Genomic DNA, 26,185 nt, shown 5'->3' with positions numbered 1-26,185 from the left:
ATTATGGATGAATGTAATTCCGAATCGTCAATTCCGAAATGTGTACAACCAAATAAGATCAACCTTATATGTGTATTTATATAGTGTTTAAGTGAGTTCACTGAAGTCCTTATGTACTTAATGAACAAATATAATTTCTCATTTTTTATTATTATTGTTACACTTCAATTCATATTTTTTTTTTGAAAATTAATAAGGATCATAACAAGTATGAAGAAATGCGTGCTAAATTGTGCATAAGCACTTCAGTGAACCCACCTTTATGATGTATTTTTAAATTAAATGTATCTCACCATAAAGGCCTATTAAAAAAATAATTTATCCATCTATTTTTTTTTTACAAATCATAATTCATGAGTAATTTAATTTTTGAATGAGACTCAAACTTTGGGAAATTCTGTATATACTATTTCTTAGATAGTTCAAAATATTTGCATCATTGCAATTGATCTTACAATGAAGTAAGTTCTTTACTCTTTCAAACTTATCTTTTAAAAATCTTATTTCTATCTTTTTATGAAAAAGCAACTTGCTAAAACTATATAGACATTTGGAAATGCATACTTTGGCCACATCGATTTAATTTTTTTTTGTTGTTCAATCAAGATAGTGGAAGATTATATTTTTCTGTATTTTTATACGTCCTAAATGAGTCATAAAAACATGCATCCAACATAAAATATAGGGCTCCAATAACGTAGTACATTGATTTGACTATCTGACAATGAACAATTACAACAATTTAAATAATATAAGTGTTAATAAATATGATATAACTATTTATGGGAAATGAAGAATCACATGATATTTGGATAAGCAATAATTTGTATTTACGTTTTTCTTTTATGAATTATTGCTTTTTTAATTCTTTCTGCACGTTTATTTATATATAAGCAACAAAGTTCACAAAGAAACAAAAAAACAACAACATAGAACTGAACTGACTGTTCACCTTTTCACTATCTCTGATATTAAAAGTGGTAGCTTTTATGACCCTATAAAGACGCCACCATCCTCTTTGATGTGCCTTGACACAACAAACCTTAAGGCATGGACGTCCATGATCAGCTCTGTCATGGGGAATTCACAGTGCTAATTAAATTACAGCTTTTGTAGTCTATTTTCTTTAAAGACCACTCCTGGAGATTCGGTAAGATTATTATTTTTATTTTTAAGACGATAAACTGTTTCGTTTGAGCCATATTTGATCACAATAACGTATTTCGGGGATATTCTAGTGGCACGCAAGGTTGCAATATTACGCCTTTGTTGTTATTGCAACATGATAATACACTCTATTTTTTTTTAATTGAACGTAAACAAAAAGAAGAGACTCCGGGATTTCTGCTGTAACGGGTGACAAAATCAATCTGTTATAATACACCCTCAGTTATTATGCTTTAAAAATTCTATCAAAACTTGTACACGACCCCATATGTGTGCAGTATACATAACCTCATTTTTACCCCGGATCTGAAATCCAAATTTATTAATTTTATTTAAGCCGTAAAACACGAAAGTGATGGTTAAAATATACAACTAATATCAGTTTAGGCTTCAAAGCGTTTTTGAAAAGATCCAAAATGTTTGATATAATTTAAATTTGTCCCATATTTCAATGTAAAAAAAGTTTATAGATGAAATTCCAAGAGAGTAACAATCGATAAAACCATCAGTACTTAAAAAATATATTACATTAATTTTTTTATATTGGTTATATATCTTTATTTTTAAATGTTTTAAATAATATTATTGATTAGAGAACCATTTAACTTCTTTCACTTTTCCCTGTTAATAAGTCAACTAAAGTTAATTATTTTATTCACAGCAGTAAGTCACTTTCTCCACCTTAAATCATATAACAGGCAATTGCTCCTTACAAGTGTCTTAATTTGGTAATACCATATGTCTTGCTACCTACTTCTCCTTACCCTCTACAAAAATATCGTCCCTATAAATAATTCAATATTATATCTACTGGGTATAACATTAAAATCTCACCTCCAGGTTTTTGACAAATTTTAAGGTTCTAGTGAGTATTTCAGAGACATACATACATTAAGTTAGGCACGTTGAGCATTTTGTAACACTTTTGAAATTTCATAACCTTATCTTTTTTAAAGTTATCAAGAAAATGGCGTCAGAGCGTCACAGTCGTGTGAAGATAAACACGATACAGGAAATAAAATATGGAGGCTCACTTCCTCCTGTGGGTTCGAGCTAATCTCATGGAGGATAATCTGGTTTGTAAAAGAACACTTGATCGATATGTCACATAATGTATAAGAAAGGCGTCCTAACTACCAAACGTACAGGAGGCGTCTTGAGGCCATCATGGACGCCTGAAGGGCTACATCAAAGATTATAAATAAAGTCTTACAGATGGTCTTCAAATATATTTTGTACATTTCTAGTGGCTAAAGAAGTATATCTTAATTATATTAAAATAATGATTGTTTATATTTTGACATCACACCCGGTACAATAAAAAAATAATCCATGTTCCCAAGAAAATATCTAGGAATTTAATTTATAAAATTAATATTTTTTCTTCACTAAAAGCGACTGGAAATTAAATCTACTTGCTAAGTCTTGAATAAGTTATCCCGAGCACATTGCCAACTGTGCTTCGTTGTTCCATTTGATATCTAAATTTTTTGCAAACAAACTCTTTTTAGTAATACGCAGATGTTTGCGTCATGAAAGAGTGGTTTATGGGGAAGGAATACGATACCCCTTCACAAAACTTTTAATATTAAAATTAGATGTACTTTGTTTAAATGTCATAAACACCATGTCTTATAAAAAAGTAATCCATAAGTATTGTTTTTATAAGAATGAGGTCCTTAAATGTGTCTTTTATAAAATACAGTTACCCTCAAAAATATGTTTAAATGTTCGTCTAAATTATTGAACAAAATTCAGTCTAAAATTTAAATGTTTTAAATAGTAAGGGTACGTGCATATCATGGTATTTTCTCAGAGGGAATGCCTGTTAAAACTTTAAGGCCACTGATATAATGTGTACTTATTTAAGTGTAAAAACATATGTAACAATATTTAAGATCCCTTTTGTAGTTTTTCAAGTTCATTTTTTCTTGTTTGTTTATGTATGTAACCAAAAACACTTTAGTAACATAATTAAATGAATGTTGACAATTACTTTTGTCAACAATGGCCTCCATTAATTTCATTACTTTTTTAAAGCAAATAGAGCATTTTTTAGATAATTAATCATAAGTGGAATTTGTATTTTGGGGTTGTTGAATTTTAATTTATTGTCCCTTGAGGTCACATCCGGATACAGTATTAGGGAGAGGAGAAAAAGTAATTAATTCGTAGACGTCATTGTGACAGAGTTCTGATGTACATATAAATAATTAAAATAAGTTTGAATGTCATTTTTCATACATAACTTTGTTGTTTTTCTAGTTTTCTGTTGCTTTTTTTAAGTTATTCTATTTCCTCACTGATATCACTTTTTACAATCAACAATGTGTACAATGAATATATCTTTTTTTTTTTTTTTTAGACTGAAAAAATGTCTTGATATCTTTAATAAGATCACTCTATATATAAATATACAGGGATATTTCGTACAATCTAAATGCATTTATAAGCGCATGGATTACTTAAATACGTAGATAGTTACGTCCCTGAAGGGATTTCAAATTGAATAAAAAGAAAAGAAACAAATTGATGATTAAAGTCATAGATTGATACTCAACGACATATTAGACTAAAAATACGAAATTTATTTGAAACAGGGGATCTATCTTTTTATTATTGTCTACTAGGGTTTCTCATTTCACGGAAGAAACTTTTTTATATTCAGGAATCGAGCCAGTGAGAAAGTCAACGCAGATGTCTTCTATAAGATCCTCGGGTACCATATCCTGCCATGGTTGGAGAGAACATTCCCCAGGGACAACTATGTGTTTACCCAAAACGCGCCTTACAATAACTCACAAACTAAATTAAAGATTGCCATAAAACTTTGAAATCTTTCTTTTAAAGGTTCAACTGAAAATTTTGTTAGTAAAAAAATAGACCATCTATGTGTAAAATCCGGAACTTTTCAGTCATGTTTAAAGTAAATCGTAAACGCATAGTCTAGATTCTGATTTTCTTCATTGTATCATTATCACTAACACTGCGTTTATTTAAATTTGGATACCCATCTTACTCGTCCAAAAAAAAAATTAATATTAAAAGATAAGAAAACTAAGTTTTTATGAATGAATGGTAATTTTATGGGAAATTTCCATGAAATTATCAAATGAAAGGATGATCAAATCTCTTGTGTTTCAATGAGCTCCTATCCTATTTTTTCCAGTTGGTCCAATGAAATCTGAATACTTTTTAATTATATAATTAAGGAAGTTTGAGTGAATGAAATTACTTCATATTTCGATATATTAAAACATAAACAATTATTTACAATACGAAAAAAACTTATGCTCTCAAACATAAGTCGAGAAAACGATATTTGAAGGTGATGGACGAATTTGATTTGGGCAATCCAAGCAATAGCTTGGATTTCCCAAATGAGATTTGGACCTGGAGAATGTTAGCTGTTAAAACTACTCCTACTAACAAAAAACACATACACACTTTTCAAAATTAGTTAATGAGACACAAGCAAAGCTTTCTACTACCTTAAATATATACATTCACTCTCAATGAAAAGTTATATTCCTATTAGTTCCACTTCTAACCGGTTGAGTAAATAAATGAGGTGGTAAATAATTGTGAAGATTGGAATAGAACTACTGGAGTAGATAACCCAAAATTACATGTATTGTATATACTCTACAAATAAAAATTTAGGATATACATTCAAGTACAAAAGTTTATTTTTACAGGAAAGAAAGGTAAAAGAAATCAGAATTGAGCCAATCCTTAAGTAAACTTTTTTAAATGCTGTACCATTCTTATTTGTGGGTATATACATACAAATAATTTTGTGTATTCTTTTTCTTCTATCTAGTTGGATCAATCAGAAGAAAAGATCAAACTAACAATAGTAATGATATGATGAGATATAAAAAACTTCGAAAATTGGACTCACTTAAACGTTTTATAACTTTATACGATATCTAAAAAAATGTTTCATTATTAGGCATAAGATTTGATAAAATAAATACACAAATGCATAATTAGCAGATTTTTGGATTAAATTAAAGAAATTCCCTCGTACAAAAAAGAAAAGCAAGGTATTTACATTCAATACATTAATAATATGAGCTTAATGTAATTAACTTAAAGTAAGTAAAAACACCAGAGATACCTATACATAAATACAGATCCATTTTCATTTAGAGAGGCAAATGATAGCAATTACTTATCCCCCACGTTCTTTTTTATCGTTACATAATCATTGTTATTCTATAATTATTTCTTTGAAATCATAATGAACATAGTTCATTACTTTTTATATTTTTAAAACTTTAGACATATACAAGAAGTTCAGAGAGGCATTGAATACCTATAACAATAACTAAGAAATGACATAAATTTCTGGCCCCATAGTCTTTTGGCTTCGTCAGTCCCCTGTTCTATATCCTGGGTCTATTAAATATAATGGCATATTGAGTCCAAATCCAGTAGAGTCCGCCACAAAAAAACATCCTCAACCCAAAAGCCTTTGTGGAGTCCCATTGGATAAAGATGCCAAAGACTTGGAAAAAAACATGTGTTATGTATATTTTGTATATTAAAGCTTTATGTAATATCTGTAGCTTTTCCATATCAAAACCTTTAACTTGGAATCTGACTGATCTATTTGTAGTTGTAATAGCTAAAGAACGTGATGTCCCTTCATTTTGTTTTAGTCCTTCTGGGTTAACACTTTACTTGATCGAAAAGGCTGACTCGTGAAATCAAATTTATTTGATTGAAAAATATTTGTTTTATAAAGTATGGATTCATCAATTTGATCTGGATTTATTTATGTTAGCAAAATTTTTTTAAAGGGAGGTGTTTTACAGAAGACAAACTTGACAAGCCTAAGTGATGAATAAATCTGATCTTTTACTTTTTTTATCTAATGTAATGACTAAGAAGTAGTGTTGGATCGGTCTTAGAACTGATTTCCTAGTCAGGCTTTTGTTCCTCCTCTTTCAGTCTTTTTTTTTTATCAGTCCCATCTTTTTTTCCATCCAAAAGTCCTAGCTTTCTTTCTATTTTAGTCACTTCTAGGTAGAATTGAATAATACGGGCTTAGTAACTACGTCATTTTAGCTTTCAACTCTACCAGGGAGACAAACTTAGTGCCGTACCATTTTAAGGGAGTACATAAGCTACTGGGGGCTAAATCAGGGCTGTACAACGGATGACCCATCATTTCGAATTTGTGACTAACCAAAAAACTCTTTTTTTGAAGCGAAGTATGAAAATGAAAAATAATTTGCCTCTTCTTCTGGATCTGTCGGATTTCTTGGAAGATTTCCGACAGAAAAATGGTTGTGTACCATTCAAAAATTACTGTTCTACGTTATTCTAATGCCACAGAAGCTACAAAACCTGCCAAACTGAAAAAATAGGCAACCATTTCCTTTGTTGTGTTTCTCCCAAGAACAACTTTTGTTTGATTTGGCTCATTTTGAAAGAACCATAAAGTCGTTTGCTGTTTTGTCACCTGTGTAAATACTATAAACCGCATATGTTGCACCTTTTACAACTTTTTTCAGCATTTTCTACCACCAATACAGGTGAGCCTTCTTTTGATTATTTTTAAGGTTACGTGGGACCCAACTTGAACGTTTTAATACTGTTCATACTGATCCTCAAAGATTCCTTGATCTCCCAGTAAGTCACATAAAGACTGTTTTTTATTATCTGATACACAGCATCAATATATTCTGACACAATAATTGATTTTCGACGACCTTCACGAATTTTGTCATATAACAAACTCTGGTCTTGATTGAATATAAGGAATTGAGTTCATCGATGAATTTTTGGTATGATAATCTACATCAATAGTTATGAAAAAGGATAGCAAGAAAGTGTTAACAAGTCAATTCCATTTTTTTACTGGAAATAATATTTCAAATCACGTTAAAATACTGAAATATCGTGTGAATAAACAAACGTTATTATAATGTTGATACTTGTAAATACCATGCTATCAATTTGATACAACAGATGGAGCTTACCACACATATTTTCCTTGAGGCCATAAATGTAGGTAACTACTTATGTATTGGGTGTTTTACTCAATATATCAGTGCAGTACTAATCGTCACTACACTTTATGAAAGTGTTCAAACTAAGGGTTTAATGTAGTCATCTGTTATTGTTCTCTATTGCAGTCTATACGTACATATAAATTATTTTACTTATAATATTAAAACACTTCTTCATAATAACCATCAAAATAATTTATAACCATGAAAAGCATTGTTGTTGAACGTACGAAATAGAGGGGGGAAACTATAAATAAGGCACACATCCCCTCTCAACAGCACTTTGCACTCCATCCCCCTCCCATTACATTACTCTATTAATAATGAAATGGTTTACATCAATAAGCTCCCATAAATTGCATTCAATTTACCTCCTTCATAAATACATTCTTTGCAGAAATATTAAAACATTGATCATTATTTATAGGTGAACGCTTCAACCCAAACCTTTAATCTAAAAAAATACTTCAAAAAACAAATTAAATTAAATAATATTATGTTCTCTAGGTAATTACGCCATAAAGTAAATTTACCCCAGGATATTTTGCCTTATACTTTTTACTTATCATGATGTTTAATTATCTGAGCTCTGAGATGAAAGTAATTAACACAAACCATACTCTTTAACTATCAATGATATGGAATTACAACAAATTTCAAGAACTACAGACATGTCACTACTCATTTCTACTCCGAGCCCAACAAGGATTTATACGTATATCTCATCAAAACCCCTCAGAGTTACTCTTTGTCTTCAGGTTCTACTGATTACTTTATAACTATTGTTATTTCTATAGGAATAAAATAGCAATGATGACATCGTTGCAAATTAAAAAATCATCTTTTGGTTGTAGTTACAAAAAGAGGTCAATCTTAAAATTTCTGATTTTAACCAGTGAAAGTGAATCCAACTCACGTACATTGAGTTGAAACAAACAGTTTTTTCCAAGTGTTTTCCCTTATTTTGAAACATTTTAAATGAAGATTGTTTAGTACTTCTGATAAAGATAATAAAATGATTAGATTTTCCATGGATAATTTATAGGTATATTATAACGCAAAGATAAAAATTAATCGTTAAATAGTACTCTGTGGCACATTCTAAAGCTCAAATTCTTGAGCTATGATAATCATAAATACATAATGAATAATTACATTTTATATATACAAATGAAACCATAATCTAAGTTGTTGTTGATATGTTAATTAAAAAGGCGTTTTAAGACGACTATTTTACAACTTAAAATGTTTTTTTTTTTAAATTCGGTTTCTTCATATTAATATATAAATAAACAAAAAAGATTATATAAATATAATAATAATAAAGTCTAGGGCAATTACGTAGAGATACATAAAATATTGTAGTTTTAATTTAGTGCCCCGGAGTTGAACCATATCAACAATAAATATACAAGCTGAAAAGATTAACTAAAACAAACTAGTTTATCTAAATTATGTGCAATACATAAAATTAAAACGATAAAATATGATGTTAGGACAAGCTTTTCTTAAAATTCTTGATTATTCTGTTAAAAACTCTTGCTTTGTTTGATTTCATAAATTGAATAAACTTGATCACTTCTGATGCTGTCGACCATGTATTCGTTTCTATTTTTGGAATTTTCAGGGATAAGGCCACATATTGTGCAGATGCAGCCAAAATTATACCCCTCACTTCTTCATCATCATTCGGTGCATATGACGTCAGCCTGCTCGCAATAAGAGCTTTTGAGTTTAGCAGAGCAAAGCCAATTGCTTTGGTTTGGGGTAAAGGTCCTTTTTTCCTTCGTGAAAGTCCAAACAGCACAATCGCTTTCTGAAACTTTTTATCTCCACCCATGAAATTTTTACATTTCATTTTACAAATTGCTTTAGTATGGTTAAAGTTGGGCAATCTACAAAAGTATGGACTGTGTCATTGAATATCTTACCATAGTCCTTAAAGGCCTTGAAAAAAAAATACAATGAGCAGAAATATGTAACTGGACTGTGAATTTTTCCCCGTATTTTATTCCTCTCAACGATGACTAGATTCTGCTCTTCCAGTTTTCAGTCGTCTTCTATGTAGATCACATAGTATATCCGTCTCACCTTCAAAATTAGGCATTGGGCGTCCCATGTAACTTTTCATCATGTCATCAATGAAGACTTACAGTACCATAGTAATGCACGCCGAAAGGGCCAGCTTCTAAACTGTCAAACAGGGAAAAAAGGGCCACCCGATTCAATACTTTGATCTAGCTTAAACAGAAGCCTCGCGTGAAAGATCTAGTCTGGTTCTTCTCAGTTGATAAAAATTTCTCTCAAACCATGAAAAATAACTCGAGGAACAATTGATGGATGACAAAAAGTCCTTATTATGTCCTCAGGTTCGTGAAGGCCAAGCACTCAAAGTTATTTATGGTCCTTGGCGCTGTTAGACACGAGACAATGTTGTCGCACCCTTCATATTCGAATGAGGTCTGAAAGTATTTAATTGTTTTGCGAACCAAATTCTTTCACTGCATACTTATGAAGTTATAAGCACTTGACTATTTAATTTTTGTCTTCTTTTTCGGAAAAATGAGTATTTCACGGAGTGTCAAATTTGTAGATACATTTTAAGGAATAGTCGAGCAGTATTCATTATCGACTATTCCTGATGAATCACTAATTATTACTTTGGCAAAAGTAAATATTTGTTAGCTGTACAGATATCTACGACTCCAGTGGAGAAAAGGTGTAACGAAGGTGATTTTTTATCATACACACTTTCGTCAGTTGTCTTCCATGCCCCACTATCTTTGATTGCTTTAGTCTCAGCTAATTGTGATTTTATTGATTAAATGTCAAGTTTATATTAAAATGTGGATTCTTGTGAAAATTTTAATAAAATCAGTTTGGAAATAAAGTCACAGCATCGCTTAACTTTTTTTTCTTCTTGACTTGTGACCCACCCTGTATACAATTTGATTATACATTTAAGAGAAATAATTTAGAACAACTTCACTTAAGGTTGTCTATGAAGCAAATATAAAAAAAATATATATATATTTTCTATATTATTCATATTTTGTTTACTTTACTTTATTATACTTGAATTAATCAAAATACAAGATCAATTGTAAACAACTTTGATGTTACTAAAACAATTTATAGACAGCTTCGGCCCAAAAAAATGTAAGTCTTCGATGTATCCACCGTGTTATAAGCTTAGGATCATAGTTTTATGTAAACTTCCATTATTTTAACAATCTTTGAACATAAATTATTCCTGTAATAGGTTTTATCTTCCACCACCCCCTAAAAAAAAATAATAATAACAACTTTCTTAAGATGTGAAATAATATATATGTACACATTTAATAAAACTTGTAGCAATTTTCTTACGTTTTTTTTAGTAACTTTTGTCATCACAAATTCTCTCTATTTAAAAAATAAAAGAAAATTATATAAATATGTTATAAATCACAATAAACGAATTACCTACAAAAATTTTGTCCTTACATCTTTGAAGACAAATAAATTGATATAGGAAAACTTGTTTTAACGTATATACGAAAATCACAAAGCACTATTCTTTTGTAACTCTAATGCAATATTAAAGTATTATTTTGATAAGCAACCATTGAACATAAATAATAAAATTGACCTTTTTACAAAGAGTTTGCTGCAGTGCCTTTACAAGACTTGGCAGAACAAGAAATTGAATAATTAAAAAAATATATATTTTAAAATAATAATTACAATTAATTCTAACTCATTTTTAATGAAATATTATTCCCATTAATAGTTTCACATATCTATATATAATAGAGATAAATATATAATTATATATAACATATTTTTTTAATTGGATTATTATAGGGGTTTCTAAATTTGTTGTTGAACTAGAAAGCTATTATTTTTTTTTTTGTGATGTTCAGAATAATGATAATTCTAATATATTGTGATAAAATAAGTTTTTTTTATATATTTTAATGTATTTATATTAATACACTAGAGGTATTATCCATATTTCTCAGAGTTATTAGGGGTCGATAACTTACTTAATTAACCCTTCTTTAGTTAACTGTAATTATGCAAATTGATCTTATTCCTTTGAATCTACATTTGTGAATATTATTTTTCAGTATGTTCCTGAAAGTATTCAGATAAATTATTTGCAATAATTATTTTTTCTTTTTTTATCAATAATAATTCATTTCAACTCTTCTTAAATGACATACTTTTGAACATAACAAAAAAATGCTTAAGAGCAACCAACGAAAAATCGTTTCTTTGAAAAAAATTATATTTTAAATTAATAAATTGAGTAATTGTAGATAATTTATACAACTAGCCAAAACCTCATACCCTAAGCAGAAACGATGACTCTGCATCATGTTGATCATTGAGTCTATCGGTCAACAACAAAAAAAATATTTTTCCCCGGTTCTCGCCAAAAGATGAAGTCCCACTAAATTTATCGAGGGATGTAAAAGTCATAGACTTATTTGAACGTGGGGAATAGAGGACAAGTAGGTCTGCTGAACTGATTATTTTAACTCTGTTGAACTTTTTATGGAAAGAAATGGCATCATTTATCAATCTGTCATACAGATGTATTTTTTAAAACAAAGCCTCCAAGAGTCCCACACTGTGTTTACTTTCAGAAATGCATAAAAATAAATGAAAAGAGGTATCTTCCTCCAAGCCACTGAAGGAGCGATTTTTCGTCTATACAAATGAAATTTAAAAAACATAGGACTGTTACGGAGTAATTTGTTGTTTGAAAATATGTAATAAATTCATTTTCCTTAAAAAAAGTCGTTGGGGAAAATAATGAAGGATTTTTCTATGAAAATTTTGATTTTTTTAATAGTTCTTTTTATAGAAGTTTTTTCCTAAAAAAAAGAAAAGAAACTGAAAATTTAAGATTGTTCTTAGGTAAAACCATGTCTGCCTATAAATTAATGATTGTAACTCACAATTATCAAGACTTTTCGTAAGTCCATATTTGAGTAAAATGTAACATTTACTTTGAGTTTATATTTTTTTGGCATGTATTCATTCTTTTCATAGCTTTATTCTATTTCCTTCTATTCAGTCATATAAATAATTTATCATAATTCCATTGAATACAGTATTTAAGAAGTACTAGATACATTCAGGATGACGTCAATATAATTTAAGGTTTCCACATAAGGTGGTTAATAGGATAATCATAAGAGTTAATATGATCTTTTGGTATGTACAAAACAAAACAAAAACAAAAACCAGAAAATTTACATGAAAACCATGATAGCTTGAAGAATATTTGAGGAGAGGAGCTTAGATGTCATTACTATCATTTGCACTTTGGCCTCCTTGAGCCTTGTACTTCATCTGATTGTCAAAAAAAACAAAAAAACTTGCGAGCCTTAAAGCTTAAAGATAATACTTATGTGTGTTTACCGTAGATACAAATGTGATCATAATATAAAAAAACTAAGTTAAAGAACACTACCACACATTGGGGTATCAGCAGATCCTGATTCCGGGTAAGGCATTGAAATTGTTATCAATTCTTTTCTTTTTTTTCAATTTTGTACTTTTAATAAATTTTGCAACAGGAACATAACTTAATATTATTCATACATCAGTGAAAAATATCCATTTTCAATATGGTCAACACTCTGTGATTCTTTCATACAGACATTGCATTTATATTTTTATTTATATTAAGGCGTAACTGGAGTGACCTGTGAACTCTGTGGTCTTGTACTAGAAGATGCGTGATTGTTTTATCGTCTTTGTATCGGTTGATCATAATTCGTGAAAGGAATGGGACATAACTTTCTTAAGCTAGTTTTTAGGCACTTCAACCTGCTATGCCTAACATATTTAAAATAATCATAGGCGTTGTATTCAAAGTTGTGGTATAAGTTAAGATACAAAAGATTTGTAGCTATAGCTTATAAACTTAACTTGATTTAAGAGCAACATATAGCCACTTTCAAATTAAATCTATTAGTTTAGCTTTATTTTATGGCGTGAATGAATTTTGGTAGGTCAAGTCCATTTTGTGGCGCCTCTAACGTATATTTAAATTAATAATAATCCTCCAGAGAATACAAATGTAATCCACATTTAATTTTAAGAAAAATCCTTGTGCCAGGCTTTGACGGGCAATCTTATATATTTTTTTTTCACTCATGTCAATTCCACATAGGTATAATAAGAAATGTTGTATAGAACATAAATTTATTTAATATGAAAGCATTAGATCAGGTTGATATGTTTGATAGACATAATATAACTTCAATGATGATAAAATGATCCTTTTGTTATATATAAAAATATGTATACTGTATATATGCAAAGTATATAAGGTACATGATAAACTATGTATGACACTGGATGTCGAAGAATTTAAAAGAGAAAAATGATTGTAGATATTACGTACAACAAGGCTATAAACAATTTTATTGTGGTTGAGTTATATTTATTTGGAATGACTTTTGGATATTTACGTATTTCCTTACTGGGTTTCCACAACTATCTTATACACTTTTTTAGAACAACTTTATTAATATATATCACAGTAATAAGAAGACAAACAAACACAGTAATTAAACAAAAAAAAGTAAGATATGTGTCAATTATCACTGATGCAGGCCTCAGCACGGTGACGGAAGAACTTGAAAATAGATTTCAGTCTGTCTGCAGACATGTTGTTCTAGTGGAGGTTCTTTTTTTTTTAAGTATCTAAATTTGGCTGTTGGACCGCACGTACCTTCTGCTCCACATGTGTCCACACAAAATAGTCCAGGAGGTTAAGGTTCAGGCTTAACAGGGGCCAGAAATCCTTTGATCTGAATTATCTTGAACCCTAAATTGCTCTTCATGTAGCTTTGCACTCTGTTGTATGTGCATTCTTTGTTTTAGATACCCTCCCCAGTTGCCAAAACATAGTTCCTGGACTCTCCTCCATTTTGGTATTGACATTTTGTACCAACCCTTAAGATCGAACAATTTGGGCGCCCTGCTCTACCAGCGCCTTTGGAATTACTGTTGTAGATGTCCATGGTCCAGTAGACGATCATGCAAAAGACCTCAAACCTGATAGATATATCCATTGGCTTGTCTCCAGCCAAAATCTGCCATACGATTAATGACAAAGCTAAGACAAATTTGAACAAACTTTTTGGAGTCGTTAGCTTAAAAATTATGCAATTTCATGATAAATAATTTTTCCAATTGCTTTAATCAGTTACGAGCAACATAAATTTTAAAAAGTGAACCCCATATTTGCAGACACTCGTTATATCCAAATCTTATTTACAAATTAGTTTAAATCATCTTACACTAAAAGAATGAGGTATCATATATGTATGGTGTTCTATGCCTATAAAATCTCTAAAAGCACTTGACCTTCACTATCAACCATATGATAGAACCGATTAGTGTATGTATATATGTAAACTCAATTGTTTTTACGATCTTCTGTCTTTAATGTCTTATGTTCACCATTTTTTTAGCAAGTTAAAATATATAGGACATCAACATAAAAAAACAATTTTCAACAAAAATTAACAAAAATCATCAAAATGAGAAAATCCAAATATATATTTTTGTACTTCATTTATGTATACATCCCAATATTACATGGACATATTATTGTCACTTAAATCCTGTCTATTTCAATTTGTGGGATTAGCTAACACACCTAAGGATTTTTGCTATACTTTTAATCTTCATTTGCTTTATGATGCTTATTTGGCTTGGATATTAATCTTTCAAATAAAATCTATTTATCTCATTCTCTTATGCTCACAATCATCTGTATCTGCATTATATACCATTTGGAGCGTCTCCAAAGAGTGAAAAATAATTGAATAGACCCAGGAAGAAAATCATCTCTATCAGAATAACCAGAGTGTTTGTTTATAAACATGTTCCGAAAAGCAGCAAACCCAAGTAATTTACAGTTGCCCAATTAGAAATTCCATCTATGATGTTAACCTTAGTATACAGATACTTTTTTAGGAAATCTGATGACTTTAGACCAGCTTGAGTAGATAAATTCCATCAAAAGATATTCTCACTTTACTTTATTTCGATATCAGGGATTATGATAAGTCGAGTAGTGTCGCTTCAAAAAAGCATCTAAGAAGTGAGGACGAATTGGGTCATGTCGGTGTACATACTATCAAAAAAAATCAAAGAGATGGTTTTAAAGAGGATGTTAAAGATGAAATTATTACTCGTAATTAAAAAAATAAAGGACTTCATTTCGAATGTAATGATTTTACAAATAAGGTACCTTAGTTCTGATACAAAAGTGAAATATAAGCATGGACAAATTATTTCAATAGTCATTTTAAAGCCTTATTTTTGTGTTCTCTTTTTGACAACCAAGAGAATTTTTTTTTAAATTGTACTTTCTTTAGAGAGAATCGTCCGATTTTTATTAGAAATCAATGCTACATAAAAACTGAATTTAAAAAAATATCATTATTTTATATAATCTACTTTTGCGTAAAAAAAGCCTCGACCCCACCTCGGAAGTGGAAGAAAGTATTGATGACAGTTTCCTTTGGTAGTTTCCGGAACTATTCCGGCATCTTGGTGATAATCACAAATTTTGATTCGCTGGACGATTTGTTGTTGTATCACACAACTGCGCCCCAGACAATGAAGTCTATGGGATTGAGGTAGAGTAAACTTGAAATCCATACATTAGATCCAACAAAAGTTTTCTTTGTATATTGTCATAAAGTAGAGTCATAATCAGCTCTAGACTCTTCCAGTTCCTACCTGACTCTCCAAACAAGGGATTTGTTCATGTGTAAGTAGTTTACATTTACTCAACAATGTCTCTTTTGGTATGGATTGCACAAGGATATTCTGCCTTTCCCACGATTATGGAATAAATACATTGTGGATCAATGCCTTCTTTTTAACTGACACCTAACACTTTTGGCTAGGCGCCAAAACAGTGAACAACGTCCTATCTTGGCATGCGCTCAAAGTTAAGATTCAACAACGACCTCACGCAGTACTTTATGTTCTTTAAGTTTAAAAAAATACAATTTGTAAATAGAAATCGACAATAATTCGTTGTTGAAGAATATAAATGTAATCGACACTTAATTTTGCGAAAAATCGTTCAGAGTTGGTTTTATTTCAACGAGCCACCTATCCGAAAAATCAAACGAGTATATATATTCTATGTATTTATAACTGATTCTTATTTCATTTTTAAATGAATCATTATCATGAGATTCATACTCATATTTGTACCTAGATACAACTAAATTGATTAGTCTTAACCATTTCTTATATACGACCATAATTAACTGCTACAATTCTGATTAATGTATACGTTTCTTAGAAAAGATTTGATGAAAAAAAAAAGTTGAACTTTCCTTTCAATTATGGTTTTTTCCTCCTTATTGTAGCTATTTTATTCATTAATAAGATTTATTATTTATGTCAATTCATAAATGAAAGGGATAAATACGTTTTATTAAAATATATTTCATGTTCTGCTCATGGTAAATAAATATATGTAATATGGTTTACATTACCATTATCTAAAATAGAAGAAAAAAAGACGTCACTATCTTCGTAACAAAAACGATAAGAATGTATTTAAGAAAGGGTTCCTAATGGGTATAACTTGGAACGTTTTGCTATAAGAGTGATATTTTCTTGCAACATTAACACATTTTCTATTTAAGGGAATGAAAAATAAATCGACCACTTGCCACTTGGGAGATAAATAATTGAAATTTTAGTTTAATATATACACGGTGAAACAACAAAGTCCAGTGCTTCAGATTTTCATATAGAAACTTCAAATGCGGTCGTAGAGACTTCAATGATGAAGAACTTAGTGGGCGTCCAAATGATGCGGTAACAACAGAAAACATAGAAAAAAATCAACATAACAGTTTCGAAAGATTGGAAAAAGAAGTCACTTCTCTACCGAATCGAAATGATCACCATCTAAATGGACAGCAACTGTTGAACCTCGTTCAAAAATACATATGGTACTATTCGATCTTCCTTCTTCCAGAGAAAAAATAATTTCCCGATCAATTTTTGGAATTTCAGGCGGTACCAAATTTACAGGACAATTTCAAATTTCCACTAACAATATCAAATTTTATTATCCATCCAAAGACTGCGGTTTTATATTCACCTCTACCCAGCGCGCTTTTGCTGATTGTCGAGTTTTGAGAGTATTCAAATATTGTATCCAATTTAACGTCTTTGTGACAGACGATAATATTTCTAACTTAATAAAGACAAATTTATTATTTGGAGCTTATAAGAAAAATGAAAATACTCTTCCTTGGCAACAAAGCTGTGGAGTTTGCTTTATGAAATCATTGATATTGACTCTCCACTACATGTGGAAGAATTAAGAGGTATAATGATAAGTGCAGCGGCTCAATATTCACATTTTCTATCAAAATCCCTCTGTCATCATATCATCAAATTTGTTTCTTCAAGGTCCGTACAATATTTTAATTGATAAGAAGATATCCTCGTTTTTTATTAACTTTAGCTTATGTTTAGACTTTTTTTGAATATTATATCAGGTTATCTTACTTCATGGGCATTAAATGTGAACTATAATGTTCATTTATATTTTTTCTAACCGTAATTGTCCTGTTCCTTTTTATTTATATGATCTAATTTTATCTTTATGTGTATTCATTGTTTACACGAAATAGTATTGTAGAATATAAATAAATTATTTTAACCAAAAAAAAAGTTCATCAATCCTTAGGAAACTACATGAATATAACTTCTACTTGTTTCTGCACCCACATTACTCTCCATATTTTGCTCCAAGCGCTGTTGCAAAGATTTTGATAAACAAAGATATAGAATGTAGCAATGATGAAATCTCAAGGATGACTGGTAGATAGTCCATGGGTCTGGCAACTGGACTCATCCCCCTGCTACATCTCCAAAACAACTCCAAATTGTCTCTAGGGGCACAGTTACGACTGGGTGATCCAGGATATATGGCATCATAACTCCCCCAAACTGAATCTAATAGATTATTTTGTCTGTAGCAAACTAGAATTAAAGACCAACAGAGATTCTGACACAACTTAAAAGTCCCTCATTCACTCCATCGTCTTTTAATGCAATAATTTAAATCGGGCTCTATTTTGAGGGTCTGTGCAGGGATAGAACCCGAACCAAGTGCGTTTTGAAGGTCAACATAGACTACATCGATCGAAATAGATATATTCTCAATGATTATATTTGCTGCTATTTTTTTTTTTGTAATAAGTCTTAGAAATTACCATTTTAGATTAATTTAAAGCAGACAAATCAAAGGCGTCGTATTTCGTTGTTACATCCAGTATTGAGAAACATTTACTTTCAATGCATTTCCAGAAATAAGATAGTAATTGAATTATAAGTTGAACAATTTTAAGTTCATACTAAGTAATTAACATAAAATAACCTGGCAAGAACCTTTAAAAATCATTCAAGGGGTATATTTTATCATATATATTGAATAAAATACCAAACTAGATTTTAATTTGATTATTTAACTGACATAACTTGATATAATGCTTTAATTTGATACATATATTTTTTATAATATCAGATATAAAATTTTTTTAACATTAAATATTTAAATGATCGAATATTATAATGGATACCTTCTATGACATTATTATTCGAAAATATCCTCAATTTCCTACAATGATAACAGTTTGCAATATAGAGGGATGTAAATTCAATAGGATTTTATTTGCAATCAAATATATTTTTTCTGGAGTTTATAAACCATTGCTAACAAAACAATTTTATATGTTTTATTATCATACCTTTTCTGTACATAAATATACTATTTAGCACATAAAGTAGTTGATTTATTTACTTTTTTTGAATATATATTGATTTCCTGTAAAACTCACAATCTTTTGGTTATATATTTCTCTTTTTTTATCACAAGCTAAAGTTTACAGTTAAAGTTAAATAGTGGTACACATTTTATTATTTTCAATAGATACTTTTGGAACCTTAAAGTGTAGCTGTCCTCCACTCCTTGAACTACTATATATAGGCGCGTCTGGAGTAGAGAGTATGTACTACCCCCCCACCCCTCAACAGGAGTATCCAGTTTCTAGAGGCTTCTATCAAAAAGGAGTGGACCAAGTTCGAGTTTCACTACATAGTCAAGATATGCAAGGAATTTAGGCCTTGTATTGAGGCAATTATTAGAACTGAGGTCTTATATATTGAACAAAAGTTTTGCCGAGCACTAATTTTTAGACAAGTTAAAAAAATGCCCTTACAAAACTCCTCGTTTAAATTGTACACTTGAGAAATTAAAAAAATAAAATTTGAACCATTTGATAATATCAACCCTGAATAAAGTGATTTCTGTCAGCAAATATATCGTCCCTCAAAGTCCTAAAATCGATATGGTAACCCTGAATGTTTTGGAGGGGAGAAGCTTAACTTTCATATCATTTCCTCAAATCAATTATAATAAGCTCACCCAAGAATAAGCAAAGACATTGGTAAGAGTTACTTTGATGTCAATTTTCAATTTACTCTGAATTCAACAAACTACGCACAAATTATCAAGGTTACTATTCGTCTTTTATGGTTATACGTGAATGTTCGATCAGGTTTTGAATATAATAGAATTTATTTGGAAAGGATGTCCATACTCAGGAGTAAAGTAATTATGACAACAGCAAAGAAAATGAAAACTCATTCTTTAGATTATCCATTAAAAAAACCCAGATACAAGCCAGATTAAAATACACATGATTTACATCACAAGTTACCAACATATACCTCTTACGCTCCCAATGACTTCAACAATCCTCACATTTCTGGATATAAATGAAGATAAAGATATATATATATACATAACTAATTTTTTTTTAAATATATCGAAAGAGTTACGACATACTTCAGTAATGAATGGGGATGCGAAAATTATCTAAATCCTTGTGAGTATACATCTAAAAAAATTAATATATTAATAACATACGATATATTAGTTCTCTTATTAAATATTCTCACTTTTTTTTAAATTCACACACATTACCAAGGAGGAAGGATTATATTTTTCAAAGTGATCTTTACCATCAAATGTGTCGTCTTTCAAATTTGGAAGTTTTATTTGGCTACTCAACACAAAAGCAAACAAGAATGTATTTTATCAAAATAATGCTGATAACATTTTCATCTTAGAGGAATTATTGTCAAATTCTACCAGAATATTATTTTATTAGCCCTTTTGATGTGCTGCAAATTGCACTTGACATAGTCAAAATTCATCTTTTAAAAAAAATGGATATCTGAAATGTACTCGGGTTTGCCTTCTTGCTCACATAATGAAGAAATTATAGTTTTATAATGCACAAAAGAAGGCTGAACCATGATTTCAAAAAATAATAACTAAACCTTCCTCTATTAATAAAAAAACTAACATCTATTAAAAAATTCACGTTTTGCTAACCAATCCTCTTTACTTTCAATTTTTACATGGATTGATACAAGTCATGTCCTCTTTTTCTTATTGTTAAGTTATTTTTTATTTTTTTGAATTGTGAGAGAATATAAATGTATTTTCAAAGAGCATTGGCAAAAAATAATTTTGTATAAAAATATATTCAGATTCCATATTCTACGAGGGATAATAAAATGAAAATTTATCTGAGGTAAAATATAATTCAATTATAATTAATAATTTTTCTACTTTAATTTGTAGGAAGCGGAGTATTAGGATCTACTTATTACAGAGTATGATGTGATGAAATTGACATTGAAATCGTACACAATCTTAGGATAATTTTGTTTATTTTCTAATACACCCTATAAAATGAATCTCTTAAAAATTAGAAAATGGAACAAAAATCCTTAAAGATTTATATCTTTTAAGTAGGTATTTTTTTTAAACCAACATTTGATATAATTCTTAAATATAAGCTAGGATATGCCTTATTACTATGGATGATGAATAATTTATAAGGGGTTAAACAAAAGTACCCTTTTTCATCATTTTTCAGACAAAAATTGAAATATGACTAGTTCAGCACAAGATACAGAATTTTAGAAAAGCCCTTTTTCAAAAGTTTTATTAATCCTACATTCAATTTGGTGCTTGTTTTAAGGGTAAACATGTCTCAGAACGATATTAGTCCCGAATTACTAGGATCCCAGATATTTCAAAATTCAGACCATAAAGAAAAAAACTGAGATCAGCATTTAAGATAAATTTGATTATAGGCCTCTATTCATTTGCACAAAATTTTCCCTCTACTTGTTCCCCTATGTTACTATTTTTCTTTCAATATGAACCTTGCTAAAAAAGTGCATTTAAAGTTATTTTTTTCATCAAAATACAATACAAAATTATTGTATCTTTTGTTAAGAAATAGAATGTTGTTCTTAATAGAAGGGGTTAGTACTTGACTACTTTGTTTACACCCAATATATAAAGGATTAATCTCGTTAATTATGATGAAAAGGCTAAGTGAGGTTTGAAACAAATAAAAGTTTCATCTACATGCTTCAATCTCTGCAGTATACAAAAAACCGTATTTAGTTTATGATAATCAACGAGATTTCCCGGTTTTATAAATATATATATGCATATATGGTTATACTTAAATAATAGTTTTCTATAATTTATGGCATCATTAAAAGGTCCAATTAATAATAATTAGACTTCTTTAATAGGATGAAAAAGTAGGCTCTAATATTATAAAAAAAAGTAAAGGAAAACGCTCATTATGACTTATTTTCTTTTTTGATCTCAAGAAAATAAAAATATTAAGATAACGATCCATGCTTTCCTCAGAGTTAAGCATGAATAAAATTATTTCATGATACGAAAAAATATATATATTAAACTATAAATAGACGAATTAGATTCCTCAACAAATGTTTTGTCCTACTACAAATAAAACAAATATTATTTGTTCTTCAGAAATTAAAGGCTTGACTAAATGGGACAAATCAACACAAAAAATATTGTATTTTTGACAAATCTTTGTCCATTTCTATCAACCAATTATTCTTATTAACCCATTGAGTACCATAAAAGAGCATATCAGGTTGAATATAAGTATCTCATATCAGATAAAAGTTTTAGACAATAATTAAAATTCTAAGATATCTCAAACCATCCCAGAACTTTCAAAAGTAAGTCTATAACAGACTCCAATATGTTTATAAAAATATAAGGGTGGATTTATAGATAAAGTAAAAAAAAGTATTTGGATTTTTATACAATATTGTTTTTATATTGACGCACAACAAATATAATAAAGCAAAATGAGAGACCTGCTTCTTTTTTATATAAAAAATAAATTTATGTATATTGAAAGATCCCTCGATACTAATCTATTTAAATTTTAATGTTATAGACAAATTTTTTGTTCAACTCTATCGGTAAGTTTTCTTTTTTCTTTTAAATGAAAATATTAAGTATATAATATATGTGTAAAAAAAAAGTTTTTATATTTCTTTTCAAAAATCCAAACAAAATACTCTGCAACAGATTTTAATTATCACTTATAAATGTTTTTGTTGATTAAAAGTGTTATTATAGAGAGTAAATGAGGGGGGAGGGGATGTGAGTAAATGAGTTTATTCACATCTGGTTATTTTTCTTCAAGCTTTTCAATTTTTTTTATGCTTCATTTTGAAAAGAATTATTTTTTATGTGTTCAGAAAGTGGTGGACATCTTGTGTGTTCTTAAGCGTAATTTAAAGCATTAAAAGTCCGTGAAAAGTGATTATATAAAGCAACATTAATTCATGTTATTAATTATTTTGTTTTTCTATAGAATGAATAATGGGATATAAATATACTTTTTAAATTTTCCTTTCAAAAACATATTTTCATAGCTTGAATTAAATTATTCATTCCAATGGTATATCACATTAAAACAATCTTAAACAAAAATCAAGAAAAGGTAAAAATTTCAACTTTTTTATTTATTTAGAAATTCTACTGCTCATCATTTCATAAGTATACTTTAGTCCATTATAAGCTTTGTATGCAAATTTGTAGGATGAAAATAGATACTCAAGGCTATTAACTAAAACTTGTAATTTTTATTTGTGATATATTGGCCCCGATATGGTATTTTAATTCAAATCTATTAATTTCTTATTCTTTTATAGTGACGATCAATTTTGGTAAGTATAAGCGTAAATTAAGAATCATACTAAGGATTAGTAAGAATAATTGTAGATAGACATTGACAATAATTTCTAGATAAATATAAATGTACTATAGCTATACTCTATTATGAAAAAAAAGTTGCTTTTGAGTTGACTAGCCTCATATTATATGACTTCATATTTGTTGGGAGAGATTGAAAATTTTGCTTTCAAAAAATTAAATTATACATATATAAATCGAAAATAATGCAAAAATATGTAATTTCAATACTTTGAACAACAGAAAAAATTCAAGGCAGTTGAAAAGAAAAGTATGATTGTAGTCAAGCAATACAGTCAAACCTGGAATTTTGGAGAGTCCCCAATTCAGTTGAAACTTTATTTATACATATATATTATGTGGGTTTTTTGTTAACATTTTTTTCTATTATTAACAGCTATGATTATAAATTTTAATCGTGATAATGAACTTGACATATTGTTATAAACCTAATATAACTGAATATTTAAAATTTCGTTCTTATTTAAAAAAAATTATAGGTCCCACAAATTAAATTTTTTATGTTCCGTTAAATATTGTGTTATTTTTATCTTTATGTATCAAATGCAAAACAAAACAAATCAATGTTCCCAACATAGTGATTCATTATTAATCATCATCAATAGTTAATTCACAAATAAGTAAGGTAATCTTGTCTTTAATAGTGCATATTTTTTGCCTTGAGAGAACATAGCCGTGTTACTATAAGTAGAAAGATGAGTTCCAAAGAAAAAAATCAAATCCATGATGTTATGATCTGCAAAGCTTTGCTTGAATATCTGCGTTGATGAGTCTAGTAATAGGCTCACATACACTACCAAGGGTTGGAGTCAATTGCTGGACAAATACACGTATTCTCCTAGGCTTGATATACTGTCAGATCCTTCAGTATCCCACGTAACAAAAGAATTGTTATTCACTTCATTGTGCGTGGAGCAAAGGCCAAAAAGATCTTGGAAAAGTGAATTAAGTTCAGAGAATACAAGTTAGCCCGAGATAACTTCTACAAGAACGGAAACTTCGGCTTTGGTTTTCAGGAACACATTAACTTTGGTAACGTGTACGATTACTCTATTCATGGTATGTAATTTTACTGTGTTTGGAATAGCCAATTTGAATGTGCGTCACTCTCGTGCCAAGACCAGATGTATTGACAAATCTCGCGAGTTGGTCAAGGACCATGTTATGAAACTGTTTCCAACCAAGTATGAAAAAGTTGTTCTTAACAAATGAACTACTACTATGAATAAAAAAAGTAAATGTGTTTTGGTGGACCTCTGAGACTCACTCCCTTGAGCTCGTATTTGTATAATCGTACATATATCCAAACCATTTACTATGTATATCATCATAAACCAAATAATTTATAAGCTTTCGTTTCAGAAAAATGTATAATGAACAGCTTTAAAAACAAATACAGCTGAAAGAATTAACAAAAAACTTACAAGACTTTATATTTATGAACATTGTATAAAATATAGTTGAAAATATATGAGAATAAACTTGATATAATAATATATCCCCAGAAAAGAATGAAAACATAATCCAATTATCCAATTTTGCATGCTTACCTGAGTATCCCTATTTTGTGAACAAAAAGTTTACCACACTTTTTTTACTGCAATGAGTATTACAAGAGAAATATCTACATATTACATAGTAAATTGGATGATATATTTTGTGTTTTTTCATAATTTAGAGACACAAATAAACGTCAAAAATATTTAATAAATGATAATATAGGTTTTTATCATTGTAGTATGTTTAAAATTAGAATTGAATAAAATTTAATATTAGCGCGTTTAACATTTTTTTACAGATGACAATGTTTTTTGCATTTCGAATGTTGTTATCACTATTCTTCAATTTTTGAAGCAAAAAACTTCTGAATATAAAGTAGTCACTAGTGTGTGAGCTCATAAAGGACGGAGAGTAACAATGAGGGTTTACTCGGGAGTTATACCGAGTTGTCTATTAAAATCTGAGCACTTTGAATTTTAAACTTCAACATGATATAATTTATTAATTAAAAATAGAATATAAACAAAATTAATGCTATTATTAGATGTGGGTCTGAGCTCTCTTAATCATCAATGTAGCCGCCCTAAGAAGTATGATGGCTTCCAGGTTGGGGGAAGGCCTGGCACCCGTAGTAGATATAATCATCTGTCATGATGTCCCAGTGCTTGCTTACAGTGAATTTAAGAGCCTCAATCTTTAAATAACAGGCACTGCAGCCATTCTTTAGACATGCATCCAAAAGGTCTAGTCAAGGTGGTTAACTAAATGTGTAGAGGGGCCAAAAATGTCAAAAAAGAGTTAAAAAGAACTCAAAAGACTCATTTAAAAGAGTTTTGCTACGGAGGAGACTGGATTATTTCATTGATGGTGCCAAAAGTGGCCTCCCCACCCTCACAAGGTTCTTTTCAACAACTTTTTGATAGCTTTCTCGACAGTCTGGTGTGAAACCCTGAGATCACTTGTATGGGCCCTCGTGGATTTAAGGGGATTGGCTAGGGCTGTTTTCTTTCAATCCTCCGGGTACAGTTTTGCCTTTTTGTCAGAGCCCTTATTCCTCTCCAACGTTTTAGACATGTTAAAGGCATAGACAGTGGTCCTGGAGATTCCAAATTGCTTATTCGATCACATTGAGAGTAAATTTCTCTAATTGTACGTAAGGTGGATAGCTCAGGTTTATTTTGTTTTGTAACTAATTTCAATCATTCAACCTTCATTTTTGAATTGAATTAGTAAATGTTCTTATTTCAATTGACCACGGAGTAAGTGTAAAACCTTGATGATCGACATTAGATTAAATCCT

General features: G+C 29.6%; 1 protein-coding gene and 1 pseudogene across 1 annotated transcript in view; both read left to right on the top strand.

The window, feature by feature from the left end:
* The window catches only part of LOC121121663 (protein turtle), a 403,438-nt gene that overhangs the window by 148,969 nt on the left and 228,284 nt on the right, over positions 1–26,185 (top strand). The window lies entirely within an intron of this gene.
* On the top strand, positions 23,544–24,884 carry LOC121122138 (large ribosomal subunit protein uL5-like; annotated as a pseudogene).

The sequence above is a fragment of the Lepeophtheirus salmonis genome, chromosome 7, assembly GCF_016086655.4.
Source record: "Lepeophtheirus salmonis chromosome 7, UVic_Lsal_1.4, whole genome shotgun sequence".
Classification (NCBI taxonomy): Eukaryota; Metazoa; Arthropoda; class Copepoda; order Siphonostomatoida; family Caligidae; genus Lepeophtheirus; species Lepeophtheirus salmonis.
The sequence above is the reverse complement of the archived record's forward strand: the minus strand, read 5'-3'. Positions and strand labels throughout refer to the sequence as shown.